Consider the following 18,855-nt stretch of genomic DNA (forward strand, 5'->3'; position numbering starts at 1 on the left):
CAGGAGGGTGCACTCAGACCCGCAGTTTAGCTGTGTTTAGGGTAGCCAAACAGTATTAGCTCGCGCGCCAGCATCAAACAACAGCCGCAGTGGACGTCTCCCCGACGCCGCAGAGGACGCCTCTTCCCACCAGCAGAGGTCGCCACCACAGCACGCTCCTCCAGTTCACCACTGCCCATGCTGTTCACCCCAGCCCGCTGGCTGTGCTCGCGGGATCGCCCGACGCCATCTTGTCACCTGGACGAGAGGTGATAGGAGTGGGTCCGCCATCTTGGCTAAGTACGAACGGTACCTTGTGTGCCCACAGCAATGTCCATTCAAGCGAACGCTAACGACCAGTGTCTAAGGGGTACCCCAAACAATATAAGCCGGCTTTAGTGTAGGTTTTATTTGGTAACGTGGGCCCACATTTACTTGGTTTCTTTTGTATTTTTGTATTATTATTATTATTATTGTTGTTTGAATTCCCTCTACACAAAGAATCATCTACTTTGTGCCTGGGTCTCCCCTAATCCAAGCGGGGTTATTATTAATGTATTGAGCATGCGGTGCCTATGATGGGAATAGTGTTCCCCTACATTACCAGTGAGAGCACCCGGTGCCGTTTATGAATACGTGCTATCTGAATAATCTGAAGTACAACTTGTAACTGATAAACTGACCAGGCTTCATATAAAGTAGACAGAATTGGGAGCACTGTGTGTGTGTCTGTTTCTTCCATATATGCTAACCTAACCCCTGGGTAAATACTTGTGACTGGTATAACTATTTAACCCTTCCACCCCATTCGCAGCACATTAATTAAAGGGTCTATACAGGTGGTCAAGGAAGGGTACTGCTTAAAGGGAAGCCCAATAACACTATTGAACTGACAGTCACCGGGTGTGGGAGGGCTGTCGGAGGTACTGGGGGAAGTGAGAGTGTGTGGGGAGCTACTGCTGACCGCCTTGGAAGGGGGGCAAACCTAATTGCTGAGTGATACAAAGCATTAAGGCGATCAAGGACAGTCTTGCTTGCATGTAATTGGCATAGCCATAGTCAAACAATGGGAGAATGGACATTTTGGACTAGGGAGCGTTTAGCAGAGTGAGTAAAGCAGGAGCGATTCCTGTACAAGAAGCCAAGTCTTGCTTTTATTTTTAATTGAAGATGTAATCAGCATACACGTGGATTGCTCAGGCGGAGCTAGTATTTCCAGGAAGGTCAAAAGGGTGTGAGGTATCCTGCCAGCAAGAGAGGGTCCACTAAGCAATCATTAAGATATTTGCTTATTATCCTGACCTCCTTGAAATTCATTACAGATGATTGTATTATAGCAGGGGAATTATTCATAATCTCATTAATGATTGACCATATCTTTCTCATAGTATTATGTATTATCATTTACTAGATTCAGTAAATCTGTTTGATAGTGCTATCACTTTGCAGCTCTGAGGAGATGATGACGTTTATTCCTATAGGAGGAACACAGCTTTAAGTTCAGGGGAGATGGGCCGGTGCTTATAGAGATTATGTTTTTTGCCAATAGATATTTTTTTAAACTCCTTTGAGTCTGACAACTGACCATAGTTGATACACCACAGTTGACATAATTGGACATTACAGAAAAGAACAAATTGTAAACAAGGGCCTTGTTAGATAGCTAGCAGCCAGTGTACTTGCATGTTGCTAGCTAGGTAATCCCCAACTAAACACATACAAGTGTGTTATGGGTGTGTTGAAGACATTTAAGCTATTTGTGGCTATTTGCATTCACTCAATCACAGTATTTTAAAATATGGAACTCATTCCACTGATGCAAACATGTAAAACTAGATGTGGATATGACTGCTTTGACGTTACATAAAAAAAAAGGTGCCAGCGAATCCAACCTATCCCACACAGTATTGTAATTCTGTTTCAAACAGACATTATAGTCGGCCTTGGAAATGACAAGATTCAAGGTTTACTTTAAACACATGGACAATCCAATGTTGATTGTCAAAACTGTGAATAACATTTTCCAGCTAAGCAATTGTGCTAGTTAGAAGTACGTACTGCATGCTAGCGGATTCGCTCCATACCACACACAACAGGAATTCTGCTTCAAACACATGCTGGATAAGAGGTTTTCTTTCTTTTTTTCTTTTGTTACACATGTAACATAAAAGTAAACCCATGTTCTTGGAGAGGGCCTGGTGAAAACCCAGGGGCCTTTAGCTGTCTGTGAGTGACATGGTTGGAGTTCAAAGAAAACACAGCAGTACAACCTCATCCATATACATGAGCTCTGGCCCCAAATTACATATCAAACGTTTCACTGCTACTAGAAAGAGAAAAAGAAACAGAGGCCCTGTATTATTTGAAGAAACACGGACACGCAGGGAAAACATGAAGTGCTTTTAGAAAGACAAAAATTACCTCTCTAGAGCAGGGGTTCTCTTTTTATACCACGACCCCATTTAAATTTTTTGCCGACGCCACACTTAATGTATCGCGTAATTTCAATGTGGAAATAAGGAATATCAAAATAAAAGCACACGTTGTTGAACTTGATCATGCATATTTATTAGAAAATGAAATTACAGCACAATGTTATCAATGAAATGAATGAATATTATCAACAAAAGCAACGGAATTGCTTCTGTATAGTATAGTATATTAATTTGTACGCTGATGACACCCAATTATGTATACCTATTAAGCCAAATGATTCCTCCCAACTACAAAACCTTGAGGCCTGCTTGCTTGCCGTCAAAAAATGGATGTCGCAAAACGTTCTACTCCTTAAGGGGAGACACTGCAGGTGAATAGGGTAAAAAAATTAACTAATAGATATCACAATGAAACTTCCCCAGTTGATTACTTATATTAAGACAAGACTTTTTTGTATTACAAGTTTTCTGAAATTGTATGTTTAAATATGCAAATGAGGCATGATCTACTTAAATATGCACTCATTTGCATATAATTCCAGGACAGAAATCTGAACATTGGATAAAGCCATTTTCAAAATTATAGTTTCATTTTGTTGACATATTAGAGCCAAAGGTTATTACAGAGGGGATTTTGGATATCTCTTTTTATCACTCCATAAATCAGAAAATACTCCATTCAGTAAATTTTTATGGTAAAATTCCATATTTCGCCACGTTTTTAGGAATAAAATGTGATATAAATCAGGGTATGAATGCGATATCAACAAACCCTTCTGTAAATACCTTCAGAACATAGATATGAATAGAACTGGACGGTTTGGTGTATGTGAGTGCTACTAAAGTGGAGATTTCTGGCTCAGAGTATGAGGAAAAACTCTTAAAACTCATTTTTGGGAAAACGCCTTCAAAGTTCTGTATTGTAAAATGCCATACTTTTTTTTTTTAAAACAGATATTTACAAACACAATACCTAATCAAACCATTAGTAATAGACAACCTAAACACATGCCTGATAACTGAATAATAATAATAATAATGATGTTATTGAACTGAACAGAACTACACACAGGCTACAAACAGTGTAGTACCCCCTAATAGGCAAAAAATATTTGAATAGATATCACTATGAAACTTTCCCAATTTGTTATGTACATATAAACTAAGAAAAAATATATTGCAAGTTTTCTGAAATGTATGTTTATATATGCAAATGAGGCACTTCCCCATTAAATATGTGTACATTTATGGATGCAATAAGGCAAAATGATGTAAAATAAACAACTAAATGTGTGTTATTGACGTTTTATTGTCACTAGTTTCATAGAAGACATGTTTAGGAAGCAAAATATAACAAAATCTCAAAATCAACAAAAAAAGTATATTTGACTATTCACCTGCAGTGTCTCGCCTTAATGCAGATAAAACTGAGATGTTAATTGTTGGCCCCCCAAACCACAGAGGCCTGTTTCAGGACATCTCCCTCAACTTTGATACCTGTCATGTATCCCAGAGCTCCACCATAAAAAACCTCTGAGTCATTTTTTATTCCTCCCTCTCATTTAATGCACATATAAAAAATGTCACCAAAATTGCATTCTTCCATCTTCGTAATATCGCAAAAATTCGCCCCATTTTAACTCTGGCTGATGCTGAAACCCTGATTCATGCTTTTGTCTCATCACGTCTGGACTACTGTAATGCACTTTTTTCAGGCCTACCTAATTCAAGCATCAAAAATCTTCAACTCGTGCAAAATGCGGCTGCACGGATACTAACTAGAACTAGAAAATGTGATCACATCACACCAGTTTTGTCTGCCCTACACTGGCTTCCTATCCAAGCCCGATCTGACTTTAAAGTGCTACTCCTCACCTACAAAATTTTAAATGGGCTTGCACCGCTCTATCTATCCGATCTCATCTCCCGCTCGTGCTCTGCGCTCACAAAATGCGGGGATTCTATCGATCCCTAGGGTTAAAAAGAAATCCGCCGGCCACAGAGCCTTTGTCTACCGCGCTCCCTACCTGTGGAACAAATTACCTGCCGTCATCAGGGGCGCCTGCTCTGTCGAAGCTTTTAAATCCCTGCTTAAGACTCATCTTTTCTCTCTCTCCTTCAACCTACCCTGATCTCACCTGGTCGGGGACTGACCTTTAGATTAATCTGTCTAGTTTAGTTAGGGTACAGGGTACTACATGGTACTACAGGGTACTACATGGTACTACATGGCACTACAGGGTACTACATGGTACTACATGGCACTACATGGTACTACATGATACTACATAGCACTACATGGCACTACAGGGTACTACATGGTACTACATGGTACTACAGGGCACTACAGGGTACTACATGGCACTACAGGGTACTACAGGGTACTACATGGTACTACATGGCACTACATGGCACTACATGGCACTACAGGGTACTACATGGTACTACAGGGCACTACAGGGTACTACATGGCACTACAGGGTACTACAGGGTACTACAGGGTACTACATGGTACTACATGGAACTACAGGGTACTACATGGCACTACAGGGTACTACATGGTACTACATGGCACTACAGGGTACTACAGGGTACTACATGGCACTACAGGGTTCTACATGGTACTACATGGCACTACAGGGTACTACATGTCTGCTCTTTTGCAGCACCACAAACATGTGAACTCTCTAACTCCTCCCCCCCCTTGCTTACTTCATATATCTACTCCATTCACATATATGCTTACCACTTGTATCTATTGCTATGTCCGCCCACTACAATCACATGAGCTGTCTAACGCCTGTCCCGTCTCCCTGTCCCCCTGTGAGTTGCTGTCCTGGAGTGCTGACCGGAGTGTCGGACGTCCCGTGATGAAGGCCGGGAGGATGCGACCCCCCCTGTCTCCGGCGGTCTCGTAGTGGTGACCGGAGTGCTGGACGTCCCGCGATGATGTCGGGGAGTTCGCGACCCTCTCTGCACCGCCCCCTATCTCCCTGTCTCCGGCTGTCTCGGAGCGATGACCGGAGTGTTGAACGTCCCGTGATTAAGACGGGGAGGACGTGACCTCTTTGCGCCGCCCCTGTGCCTCAAATAGATTCGCTATCAGCTCTATCTTTAATCTTTCAAAATGTTCAGTTGCTATCGCTATCAGCTCTATCTTTAATTTTTCAAAATGTTCAGTTGCTATTGCATGCACTCATCTGTGTTTCACTACACACATGAGTGCATGCTTACCAACTGTCAGTCTGCAACACTACTATCACCGACATCTAAGAATGGCCCTTCTAAGGTTTCTCTCCTCCACACTGCCTGTGGTGCATTTTTCCCTATTGTTAGGTTTTAGTGAGTTTTTCCTTACCTTCGTGTGGGGTATGTCTGGGAGTGTTTGCATTCATTCATTCATTTATTTGCATTTATTTTAAATTTGTTGGACCTTATGGTGTTCTTGTTTTGTTCTTGACTTATTGTTATGTTTCTTCTTGACTTGTTTAAAGAAGACGTGTCCGGCCCATGGGGAAATTAACGTGTGTTGTCGGGCCTTACAAATAAATTGTATTTGATTTGATTTGATTTATAGTATGTCCATTAAATCTGCCCCCTCCATCGAGTCTTTTAAATCGAAACTCAAAACCCACCTATACCACCTGGCCTTCCCTGACTCACTTTGACTCTTACCTTGCTTGTTGATGTGTTGTTTTGTTTCCTTGTCTATCCGTTGGTTGTTTTTTCTGTTTATTCTATACTTTTTTTTGTTCTTAGCTATGTGAAGCACTTTGGTTGACAAGTGTCATGTCTAAATGTGCTATATAAATTAATTTGATTGGTTGATTGATTGATAGATAGTGTATATAAAATGCCAGAACATAATTCGTTCACATGCGCTTTTCAAGAATAAACAAAAACGAGACTTAATGGGAAGGGTGTGCTTGTACATTTGAACATAGTTCCATGATACATTGATTGATTGATTTATTGATTGAAAACTTTATTAACAGATTGCAGAATGGGTACAATACAGTACGGCTCAATATAAACAATTGTTAAGAGGATGCAGACCAGAAAAATACTTTTGTCTTGTTTACATCAGGGTCTCCCATTTTCAATTCATCAAGACATTATGACATACATGACATACAGATATACAATACTGTTTCATCAAGACATTTGTAACATCCAAGACATATACACAATATAGTACTGTTTAAGAGAAATAGATCTTACAAGAAAAATATATACATTTGACGGGGAAGAAACTGTACATTGGAGGGGGTTGGGTGGGTGGCGGGGGGGTTTGGACATTTATCGGGGCCAGTTTCTAATTGCAGTCACCCGTAGGTTCTCTTTGAGAGCGGTTTTGAAGGAGGGTAGGGATTTACATTATTTTACGGCAGTGGGTAGGGCGTTCCACATTGTTGTGGCATAATTGCAGTATATCAAAGCAGGGTAGCCGGACCAGCACTCACAGGTTCAATGTTTTTTAATGGCAGCCTGTATCAAAAGCAGACATGTTTCGGACAATGTCCTTCTTCAGTGGTATGGCTAGCCTGCAAAATGTGGCTAATTGCAAAATGTGTTTAGTCCCTTGTTTGAGACAAATCTGGGTTGAACATGATTAGTGGAACTCCCTCTGGTCGTGGAATTCACTGACCTTTGGGAAGTATTTCGACATGTACATGGGTATCTTAGTGGTGTAGTGTATCTTGTAACATTGCAAGTTGCTGAACTGTTAAAGTTTGTTATTTTTGCAGACGATACAAATTTATATTGCTCAGGAAGTAATTTAAAGGAACTTGTGTTTGATATTGAAAGAGAGCTTGAAATTCTCAAAAGTTGGTTTGATGTTAATAAATTGTCTCTAAAAAAGAATAAGTTATGGTTTTTGGTAATCGAAAATAAATAGAGGGGGATATCGAGTAAAACAATATGTGATGTAAAAATAGAAAGAGTTTCTGAGATAAAATTTCTAACGGTAGTTATTGACCAGCAATTAACATGGAAACAACATGTTCTGTATCGTATCGCTCTCGCTCGGCATCGCTCTCTGCACTATCTCGCATACGTGCACGCGCACTGAATAAAGACCACAATGTACCTTTAATCCCAATATTCGTCTGACCACACCCCTATCAGCTTACCCATATAAGCAGGGGTGGGGCCACCCACTCTCCTCCTTCTCGCTTTCACCACAAGGAAGAAGTGCCTCGGTAGATCCCCACACTTGACACCATGATGGAAGAAAGGTTTAGGAGCAGCTTTGGGAAACAAGGATACGTTGACATCATATCTTTATTTTCTCTCTCACTATTTTCGAGAAAATACGGCGATATTGTCTTCGTACTGGAGTGTCTGGAAGATGATGATCATTCTAAAAACCCTCCACCGGTTTTCGTATTGGGAGCACGCCGCTGCATGCTTCTCAACTGCAGTTCCTTGCTGTGTTTGTTGGGGTGAAACCTGTCTGGCCACAGCTGAACTGTCGGACATGCCGCTGTTGTGAGAAGCGGTGCGTTCCAGGTTGGGTGAGTAGTGTTTGCTGGCGGGCTCCACTTGTCTGATAGTGCTATGGGGGCTACTTGACAAAGTTTATGGAAACCGGCCCCAGGCTAGGGTCCTTTGTTCAGCCACCTAGGCGACAGAAGGCCTTGGTCTGAAGACCATTATAGTTTTAACTAGTGGGCCGCGACCATTGACACTGGTGATCCCTGTGTGTTCTGGACGAGTGGATTCTCTCTGTCACCGTGTTAAGGCCCCATCTTTCATATCCAAATGAGAGTATTCCTTCACGAGGGGATATGTGCATGTAATGTGCGATAGCGGCAGATTCATGTTCAAAGTCAGCTACACAGGCCAGTTGGTACTGTGCTGATTCCGTCGGATGTGGTAAAGTCACCGTTGTGAAGCGGTGTTGACATCTTGTTTTCTCTTTTCTCTTAAAAAGTGAGGAGAGGTTCAGAACGGCGGCCTGTCTGGGTGAGTGTTATGTCATTGTTTACATGTTCATAGCTTACGGTTAGCCAGTCAGCTGTTAACTGCTGCGTTAGCCTGCTGGATCGCTGCATGGCCTGCTTAGGGCCTACTATTAGCCAGTCAGCTGTTAGCTGCGGGGCTAGCATGTCGTGGTCGCTAGGTAACGTTAGCTTGCTGCTATGGCCATGGCCTGGCGCGGGGTAGCTTAGCTTCTCGCGCGCCGCCGTGAGCTCGCTTCTGATCGCGTGCGTCGTTAGATCGGCGTCTCGCGAGCAGAAGCAGTAGCACCCGAACGGTTGGAGCGGCCGTTAGCTTGATGCTATTCTGTTGAACGTGCTTTGATTTTAACATGTTTTACACTCTTGACCACGACGTCATCCTTGACAGGGGATGTTTCGTCGACCCTGCCCTGAGCCAGGACGGCAAGGTTGCATCAACAGGGGACTGTAGTGCGGGTTGGGGCGGTGACGCTGCCCAGTTCGGACAACACAGGAGCGGCTGTGTTTCCTACGGTGTCTGTGACTGCACTTCGCTGATCTGCGTTCCGGGTAGGAACGGGGTTGACCAGACCTCATAACACGTCTTCTGGTTTTACTTTGCTAAATGTATTGTGAATAACGGTGTTTTTCCCAAAACGTGTGTTGCTACAATGCATTTAGGATACGTTGCGGGTTATGTGTGAGCTGTTTTGTCACTGGCAGTTAGCTTCTCCGTGCAAACGGGATGTAATGATCTGGTTGTTGTGTGAGAAACACGGCCGTGTACTCACAACTAAGGTAACTAACCTATGAAGCTATGCTTGGTGACAAGTGAGTAAAAGAATGTTCTTTCTCAGACTGTAATGACAATGAACAGTGTGTTCACACATTAACAGGTTTTCCTGTTTTAACTGGCCGTATTGAGGGTAAAATAGGAGGATTGTGTTTCCCCCCCGGTTCCCTGGGGACTTTTTCATCCTCCTATCAGACATGTTGTGCATTAATTGTGTCTTTTGTGTGGTAGGGATACGATGTAACTCTTAGCTTGATTGCTGAGGTTGTGCTAAATCTGCTGGAGAAACTTATTTCCTAAAGGGAAATTGGTTTGGTTGCTGTCATGTGTGCTTAGCAAGGCCTGTGGTCGATACTAATCAAGAATGATGTATTCTCTCATTGTGAAAAAAACGGCGTTCCTCTGTTGAGTGTTTTTGCCATTTTTTGTAGGTGATGATGGGTTGTGTGTGTCATGTGACCTACAACTGGGTTGTACTGGCCACAGAAGCACATGTGTATGTTGGACCGGGGTTCTTAGAGCCCTCTCTATTCTGTGTTTTTCCTTAGTAAAAATCAGATAGCAGGTTAGCTCATGCGCTGTGTGGAGCTGTGAAACGCTTCATAGAGCTGACTATGACTGTGTCATATTCTCTTTTTGTCGTTACATCGTATCATGGGTGTGGGGTCGTAAAGGGGTGAACTGGTAACCTTTCCTCTCCCCATTGTTCTGTCGGTCAGGGGTACACCCCCTGTCCTTCAAGGTTCCCGTCACGTGGCGGTTCGGCACGTTACGGGGGGGGGGGGGGAGGGAGTTCCTGGTCCCACGGCCTGGTATATTGGGCGTGTGCACCGCAGGAATTCCCCCGCCATAGAGTACGTCACCGTGCGTGTCTCTGTTGGTAGGACTTCCGTGTGCTGTTCAGGTCCATGTGATGGATCTGTTTTCAGGGGGGGTGGTCAGGGCTCCTCCTCACCAAGCGCCTATTCAGGCCTTCTGTGAGTTCGGACTCCTTCTTCCATGTGAGGAAGCCTCCATCAGAGTACAGAGCCTTCCTCCTCAGATTGTCAAAGTGAGTGGACCCTCTAGAAGGGTCCTTTTCTATTGTATGTATATTCGATTCAATTCGTTTATTGAGTGTGTATGGGTTCAGTGCCTCTTCCCCGGAGGCCCTAAAACCAGTTTTTTACATGGCTCAAGGTGCAATATATTCTTTTCAATCTGTACAGCTCGCGTGGGAAGTCTCTCTGGGGATCCCCGTCTCTTTCCTATGGGAGGGTGGTGGGATGTAAAAATGTGAAATTTTTTTACCCCGGCTGTGTAGACTGGGATACATACTGTTGATGCTTCCTTCTTTCTATTCCAGAAGTGTTGGAGTTAGGGAGTGTCACACCCCTCTTGTCGTTCCCCTGGGCGCCTTGGGGATTCAATGACAGGTCTAAATAGCCTGTTCATTGATGGGGGTGTGTCCCGACGCACGTATAGTGCTAGCTCGCTGTAAACAGGTGATTTACTGGCACGCCTTGGTTGCTTGTGGTTGAAACAGCGTTTTTATAAAGCAACTGAGATGGGGGTTTTTCCTCTTCCGACGACCACATCCCATGACCTGGGTGGGTTGTCGACGGATTCTCGTTCATGTCTGGGGGATGATGACGGGATGGATCTGAACATATGTGGTGGGGTCTCACGCCCTTGGGGTGGGCCACCAGGCGCGGTTCGTCCGAACGTCTGGGTGGCGCCTTCTTTTCATGTTAAGATCAACACGCATATCTGCCCTTCTCCTGGAGTAGGCATGTCGGCGTGGTTAGGGCACGGGACTGGTTCTGGTCACGCTGGTCCAGATCAGTTGAACCCGTTGTCCGCCGGGGATGCAGATCTGCTGTTCTGGTACCCTGAGGGACTTGGGCTTTTTTCAGGGGGAAAAATGCCAGGTCGGTCTGGGTGTCACAGGGTTAAGCGCTATGGAGACCCTGGTTGGGTATGTTTTTACTCAGCACTGTCGTCATGGCTTACAGCCATGCCATTCTGTACGCGCTCGATCTCGTCGGATCTCGGCCGCTACACAGGTTGGTCCTGGTTAGTACTTGGTTGGGAGACCGCCGGGGAATACCAGGTACGGTGTGCTTAGGGGCTGGTTCTCCATTATTTTTCGCTCCTCTCTCACGCATGGCGAAGAGGGGCCTGTGGGGGTGGGTTTTTTGACCTCCTCTGGTGACCCTGTGCTTCCCGTACCGCCAGGCCCGGTCCGAAGTGATGTTTGCGACCCGTAGGCCTGGGTTAACCCTTTTTGGAAACTGAAACACTTGTACTGCGGTATAGCCGGTGTATACCCGCAGGTGTGTTTTGGAGTTTTTTCTTGAGGGGTTATAGGAACAACCACCGCATTGGGTAACACCGAGGTGGTTGATTCCCTGGTGTGTTGGAGCAGTGTCAACTCCCGGGTTCACCGTTTGAGGGTGCCCCTGCACGTTCATGACGTCTGCCAATCGTGTCAGCCTTCTCTGCCTCGACCCCTCTGGGTGGGTTTTTTTAAATGGAGGCTTGGTCATGCAACACCGCCAGCTTACGCTCCTTCCGCCGGGGCGGCTGTGTTCAGCTGTCCCCTCTGGCGCCTGTCTCGTCCGCAGTCTCCAGGCTAGGGTTAACAGCCTGTTGCCTGGTTTTTTCCCCGGTGCGCTGCCTGCTTCCATTGGTTAACCTTTTTTGTGTGCTTACGGCCATGCTGACTGCCTGTTCTGCAGGGTCAGTGTGCCAGGCGGTGTACTATTGGGGGGACAGGGCCCGCTCGGCTTACGGCCATACCAACCTGAACACGCCCGATCTCGTCCGATCTCGGAAGCTAAGCAGGTTCTGGCCTGGTTAGTACTTGGATGGGTTTCCGCCTGGGAATACCAGGTGCAGTAACTGAGGGGCCTTTGTCCGAATACGCTGGCGATGTGGGGGGCGGGGCACTACGTGCCCACCTGGTGGGGTCTTGATGCTGGCATCATGGACTTCTCCGGGCCCCCATTCTAGGGAGTCCAGTCCTTTTGGTGGGTCTGGGTCTTCCTTCGTGCTCCGCTGCTACGGCCTTGCCACGGGGTTGGGTTTGCCCTTGACCCCGTGATTCTGGGGGCAGTAACGAGGTTGTTCCTCCGTTCGTTCCCGGGTGGCATGCGGGTTGTGCGTGTGTGTAGTCGTGGGGTCAAGCCACGGTCTGCTCACCCTGTGCGTTGAGTTGCTTGAGTGCCTCTTCGCACGGTCGGGTCCGTCGCCCTCCCGTGAAGCCCCTAATAGGGGGGGTGCCCGCCATTAGGGTGGGTCGGGGGGGCTCGGCCCTCCCTGTTCTGATGGTTTGTGGGGGGCTGTCAGCGGGGTGTATTTGTCGGCCGTTGGCTCTCGCTCGGCCTCCCTTGTGCAGAGAGCGATGCCGAGCGAGAGCGATACGATACAGAACGTTAGGTTATGACTATAACCAAGTTCTGTTAGTATAGCGACGCTCGGCATCCGACGCCGCTGCAGCCTTTGACCTCGCCTTGTGGCGAAAGCTTGGGAAGGAGGAGAGTGGGTGGCCCCACCCCTGCTTATATGGGTAAGCTGATAGGGGTGTGGTCAGACGAATATTGGGATTAAAGGTACATTATGGTCTTTATTCAGTGCGCGTGCACGTATGCGAGATAGTGCAGAGAGCGATGCCGAGCATCGCTATACTAACAGAACTTGGTTATAGTCATAACCTAACGTTAACTATATTCAAGGGAAAATATCTAAGTCAGTAGCAATATTGTATAAATGTAAGGATATATTAAACTACAAAGCCTTGTACATATATTAAACTACAAAGCCTTGTACATAATTTACTGCTCACATACTTCCTTACATATCTTACTGGGTCGACATTTAAAAATACTGTAAATCCAATAGTCTCACTGCAAAAGCGGGCCATTTGGAACCTTGTTAAGGCTGGTTACTATGACCACACAAATCCATTGTTTATAAAGTCTCATGTTATGAAATTGAATGGTTTGGTTTATTATAAAATTATGCAAATAATGTACAGAGCTAAAGCAAAGTTACTCCCGGACGTGGTGGAAAGGTTTTTTTCAATACATGAAAGAAATTATTATTTGAGAGATATTTGTAAATTTACTGTTCAAAAAGCTAAGAAGGGGATTAAAAGGAGGTGTATTTCTATTATTGGTGTTAACTTGTGGAACAATGCTGATATACAGTTAAGAATGAGTAATTCACTTTTGGTTTTTAAGAAAATGGTTTGTAAAGCTATTTTTGAAAACTACAAAGGTGAATAATACTGTTTTTTGCTATTTTCTTTTAGAATACTGTTTTGGAGTCTTAATTTTGTTAAGAATATAGGACAGGCATGTATAAGCATTATGCTTCAGTCTGTACCTTTTCAGCAAAACTGTAAAATCAATGATGACTGAATAAACGTAAGGTTATGTATATAACCAAGTTCTATGAATTCTGGTGACGCTCAGCGTCAGTCTGCAGTCTGCACACAACTCTCTCCAGTGACGTTCACTGAATAAAAACTTCACAATGTACCTTTACATACCAACATCCGTCTGACCACACCCCCATCCGCTACCTACATAAGCAGGGGTGGGGCCACACCAGGGGCGTAATTTGCAGGGGGGTCCCCGGAAAATGTCCCCCGCATGATTTCAGAATGCAGTATTTGTCCCCCCCATGTTTTTACCCCCAAACCGCTGCAACTGCGCGGCCTAGCGGCCAGCACTGTGACTCGCTAGTCGCTACTACACAGTGCCGGCACTGCAGATTTACCCTACTCTTGGAATTCATTGCCAGATCCTCAAAGTCATACATTAGGGGCGCTGTCTCGATAATGCAGTGTTATTAAAGCAGCGTGTAGCCGACGCATGAACCAGTTGGAAGCGTCAACGCGGAACTGGAAATCCGATGGTAAAGAAATAGCGGCCTGGAATAGCGGCCTGGACCCCACCAGGCGGTCACTTAGTGACACCGCCCCCCACATCGCCAGCGTATTCGGACAGGGCCCCTCCAAGAGCGGGCCCTTTCCCCCCATTAGTACGCCGCCTTGCACACTGACCCTGCAACACAGGCAGTCAGCATGGCCGTAAAGCACTCAAAAGGTTAACCAACGGAAGCAGGCAGCGCACCGGGGAAAACCAGGCAGCAGGCTGTAGACCCGAGCCTGGAGCACTGCGGACGAGACAGGCGCCAAAGGGGTCAACTGAAAACAGCACCCCGGCGGGAGGGGCGTATGCTGGCATTGTTGCGCACCATGACAAAGCCTCCATCAAAAAAAAACCCACCCAGAGGGGTCGAGGCAGAGAAGGCTGACACGATTGGCAGACGTCATGAACGTGCAAAGGCACACTCAACCGGGTAACCCGGGAGTCGACTCTGCTCCAACACACCAGGGAATCAACCACCCTCTTGGTACCACATACGGTGGTTGTTCCTATAACCCCTCAAGAAAAACTCCAAAACACACCTGCGGGTATACACCAGCTATACCGCAGTACAAGTGTTTCAGTTGCCAAAAAAGGGTTATCCCAGGCCTACGGTTACAACGAAACATTACTTCGGACCGGGCCCGGCGGCTCGGGAAGCACACAGGGTTACCAGAGGAGGTCCAGAAGACCACCCCAACAGCCCCTTCTTCGCCATGCGTGAGAGAGGAGCGAAGAAAGGAGAACCAGCCTCTTATGAAAGTGTCAGGTACAACGTGTACCCAACAAAGGGTCTCCATAACGCCTAACCCTGTGACACCCGGGCCGACCCGGCATTTTTCCCCCCGAAAAAAGCACAAGTCCCTCAGGGTACCAGAACAGCAGATCTGCGTCCCCGGCGGACAACGGGTTAACTGACCTGGACCAGCGCGACCAGAACCAGTCCCGTGCCCTAACCACGCCGACATGCCCACTCCAGAAGAGGGGGTAGGTATGCGTGTCGATCTAAAACATGAAAAGAGGGCGCCACCCAGACGGTCCCATTTGTACCGCGCTCAGTGGCCCACCCCAAGGGCGTGAGACCCCTCTACCTATGTTCTGATCTATTCCGTTAACACTTTTATCCAAAATGCTTCTTACTGTTACTGTTAGAGACTGTGCTAGACAGCATAAGCGTGGCGCGATGTGAAAGGGGAAGTGAATACTTTTATCCAAAATGCTTCTTACTGTTACTGTTAGAGACTGTGCTAGACAGCATAAGCGTGGCGCGATGTGAAAGGGGAGGTGAACTCCAGCGTCTCGCCACATCAGGGCGCAGCGGCAAGCCTGCCGAGTCTGCCGCTGCCGCGTGGGCGTGCCACGACGTGTCACATGGCCGTCGCGGCCAATCAGGCGAACCCGGAAACCGAAATCTGACTAAATCCGTTGCGGAAGTGATACACGCACCCGGGTGTAGGGTCGACTAACATCCTCTGTCAAAGATGACATCGTAGTCAGAGTGTTAAAGGCATGTTATAGTCACAGTAACGTTTCAACAGTGTAGCATTAAGCTAACAGCCGTCCGACTGATAGCAACAAGCTAACGTTTACTAGCCTAGTGAACACAACGAGCTAGCGCCGCAGCTAACAGCTGACTGGCTAACAACAGTAGGCCACAAACTAGCACGCCAGCTAAGCAGCTATCACCTGAACTGTACACAACGACGACATAACAAGCCACACTTCAGACAGGCTGCTGTCCAAGTCCCTCCCCATCCTAAGAGGGAAGAGAAAAAGAAATGTCAAACACAGTTTTCAACTGTGATTTACCAGACATACAGCGGAGCCGGCACAATTCCCATCCGGGCTGCAGCCGACTTGAGCATGGAACTCCCGATAATGAAGATCCTATGCCCACATTTCCTCGTTAGGGTGTACTTCCACATCCCGGGTTTTAACCAGGTCTTGGTCGCGGCCCACTAGGTTGACCATCATGGGCGTCAGACCAAGATCCTCCGTCCGCCGCTTAAGAAGCCGAGCAGAGGACCCCAGTCCGGGGTCGGCGTTCGTAAAATTGTCAGCTAACCCCCATAGCATAAACAGACAACCAGTGCTCGCAAGCAAAAACAATACTCACCCCACCCAGAAACAACCGATTTCTCACAACAGCCGGTGCTTCCCACAGTCCAGCTGTATGACCGGAGGGCCAATACCCATCCAGCCGCAGCAAGGAGGACTGCAGTCGGGGAGTATATCAGCGGCGCGAGCCCCTAATACGAAAAAGCCGGTGGAGGTCAGAATGATCATCATCTTCCAGACACTCCAGTGACGAAGACAATATCGCTGTATTTTCTCGAAAATAGTGAGAGAGAAAATAAAGATATAATGTCAACGTATCTCCTTGTTCTTCTGTTTTCCTTTCCTCAGACTAAATATTTTCTCCACGTCAAGTGGGGTATATAACAGGCACTATCTTTGTGGATGAAATTTGAGAAGGAGATGAGTGTGTGGCCCCACCCCTGCTTATGTAGGTAGCGGATGGGGGTGTGGTCAGACGGATGTCGGTATGTAAAGGTACATTGTGAAGTTTTTATTCAGTGCACGTCACTGGAGAGAGTTGTGTGCAGACTGACGTTGACCGGAGGCCAGAATGAAATAGAACTACTACTACTACTACTACTACTACTACTACTACTACTACTACTACTACTACTACTACTACTACTACTACTACTACTACTACTACTACTACTACTACTACTACTACTACTACTACTACTACTACTACTACGATCCTATTTTCTCAAAATGGGCAGGGGTAAGGTGGGTTTTAGGAGTAAGGTCAAGCAGTAGTCTGACCAGTTTGTTTTGTGATGTTTGTAGTCTTGTTTTTAGGGCCTATGAGGTGCTTTGGTACCATGAGGTGCATGCATAGTCGTAGTACCCTTGAATGCGTGTTCCTGTTAGAGTCTTCATGGTATTCTTGTTTACCAGAGAGGAAATCCGGTACAACAATGTTGTTCGTTGGTTGACTTTTTTATTACATTGGTTGCCATTTTGTCACAGGAAAGATTTGCCTCTAGGATGGAACCCAGGTAGGTAATTTATCTTTCCTTGTGACAATATTGTCACCCACTGTAACAGAGAAGCCTTGCTGCATTTGTTATTTGATCCAAAGAGAATGGACTCTGTTTTACCCAGGTGTAATGATAGTTTGTTATCAGGTGCAGATTCTGCCGAGTTCGGAGCTGAGGGCTTTTTCAACCTGTAACTTGTTCTTGTCAGAGACCAGCAGGGCTGAGTTGTCCACGTTGTGGACGCAACATGGCTGCGTTGTGCTGAGAAAGAGGCGGAGATCCGTTTCTACTCTGAGGCGAGATTTGTATTTATTTTTATTAATGTCAGTGCCGAAAATCCGGCCTCACAGAGGTATGTTGATGCAAAGGGGACAAGCTTTCTCAGCGCAGAACATTGTGAGGCCTGTCCAGTGAACTTGACTTTCCTGCTCAGACAGTGGGAGGCCTGGTGCATCCTGCGTAATGAACGGATCTTAGATCCAGTTGTTCAAATTGTCCGTGCTCTTTCTTTCGGGAAAATAGTTCAGAAATTGTTCAATAGCCCTTCTATGTGGCTACAGATCTCCGCTGATGATCCTGGAGTGCCACAAACAGAGTTTTTTAATCCAGCTCTATAATCTCCAGCACACATCCGATCCTCCATATTCACACATAACAGCCAAAACACACATGAAAGTAGTGTGGAGCCTGTGGCTGTGGGGAGTGATATAATCCCATAGAGTCCCATTGTGAACCCGGAAATTTCGGAACCACCAAAGTTTTATGATGGATATGGATAGGTATGGCCAGTACAGAGAGACTCAGAAGGAGCTTCTATCCCTAGGCCATCAGGATGCTCAATGACAATGACACTATGTAACAACCCATCATCTTCAACCCATCATATTTTGTTCTGACAAATAAAAACAAACTTGAAACTTGAAACGTGAGTGTCCCAACTTAGCGCTCCGGGGCGGTTGTTACACTATGTCACATGTATCAAACTCAAGGCCCGTGGGCCAAATACGGCCTGCCTGGCATTTTCATGGCCCGCAGTCTGGTTTCAATTATCAATTCATTTTGGCATGCTGCCTCTCCTAGCCGCAATTCAACTGGCCTGTGATAGAAATCAAGCGTGGCAATAGAAGTAGGCTACTTTCTCTTCTAAAAGCTCGTCAGTTGTCTGTTTTCACTCGACTCGAGCCGTGGTATTATTTGGTTGCATCCAATTTTACTTTATCAAGTTGGGTGGCTGGGGTCCTTAATAATCCTGCAGGCTTTGCTGACACACTGTCCGTTATATACATTTGCACAGACCGCCCCCCCAACACACACATTCACTTAAACCTGAGCAGTCCTGTCCCCATCCCAGCGTCCCTCCATTTAGTCCGAGAAGCACTACAGCCGCATCGGTACCATGGAAGAAACATCATCTATTCATACCAACCAAGAACAGCGTCGTAAATAAAGCCTTTCAAACAGCAATGACACGTTTTCTCTCCCTCCATGACCAAATGTTTACTCAAAATATCAGGGGCCGGCTTATGCAGGCACGCAGGCAGAGAGAGGAGAGAGAGAGAGAGAGAGAGAGAGAGAGAGAGAGAGAGAGAGAGGTGGGGGAATTCAGTCAATGCTAATCATATCAACGATCAGTGTGCATGAATGCGTGGTGGGATTAATAAGGGGATGAGCGGGGATCCATTGACATTCACATTTTTCAATTTAACTGGATTACAATCGTCTCCTTTTGGC

This window comes from Notolepis coatsorum (genome assembly GCF_963971535.1).
Source record: "Notolepis coatsorum genome assembly, chromosome: 11".
Taxonomy (NCBI): Eukaryota; Metazoa; Chordata; class Actinopteri; order Aulopiformes; family Paralepididae; genus Notolepis; species Notolepis coatsorum.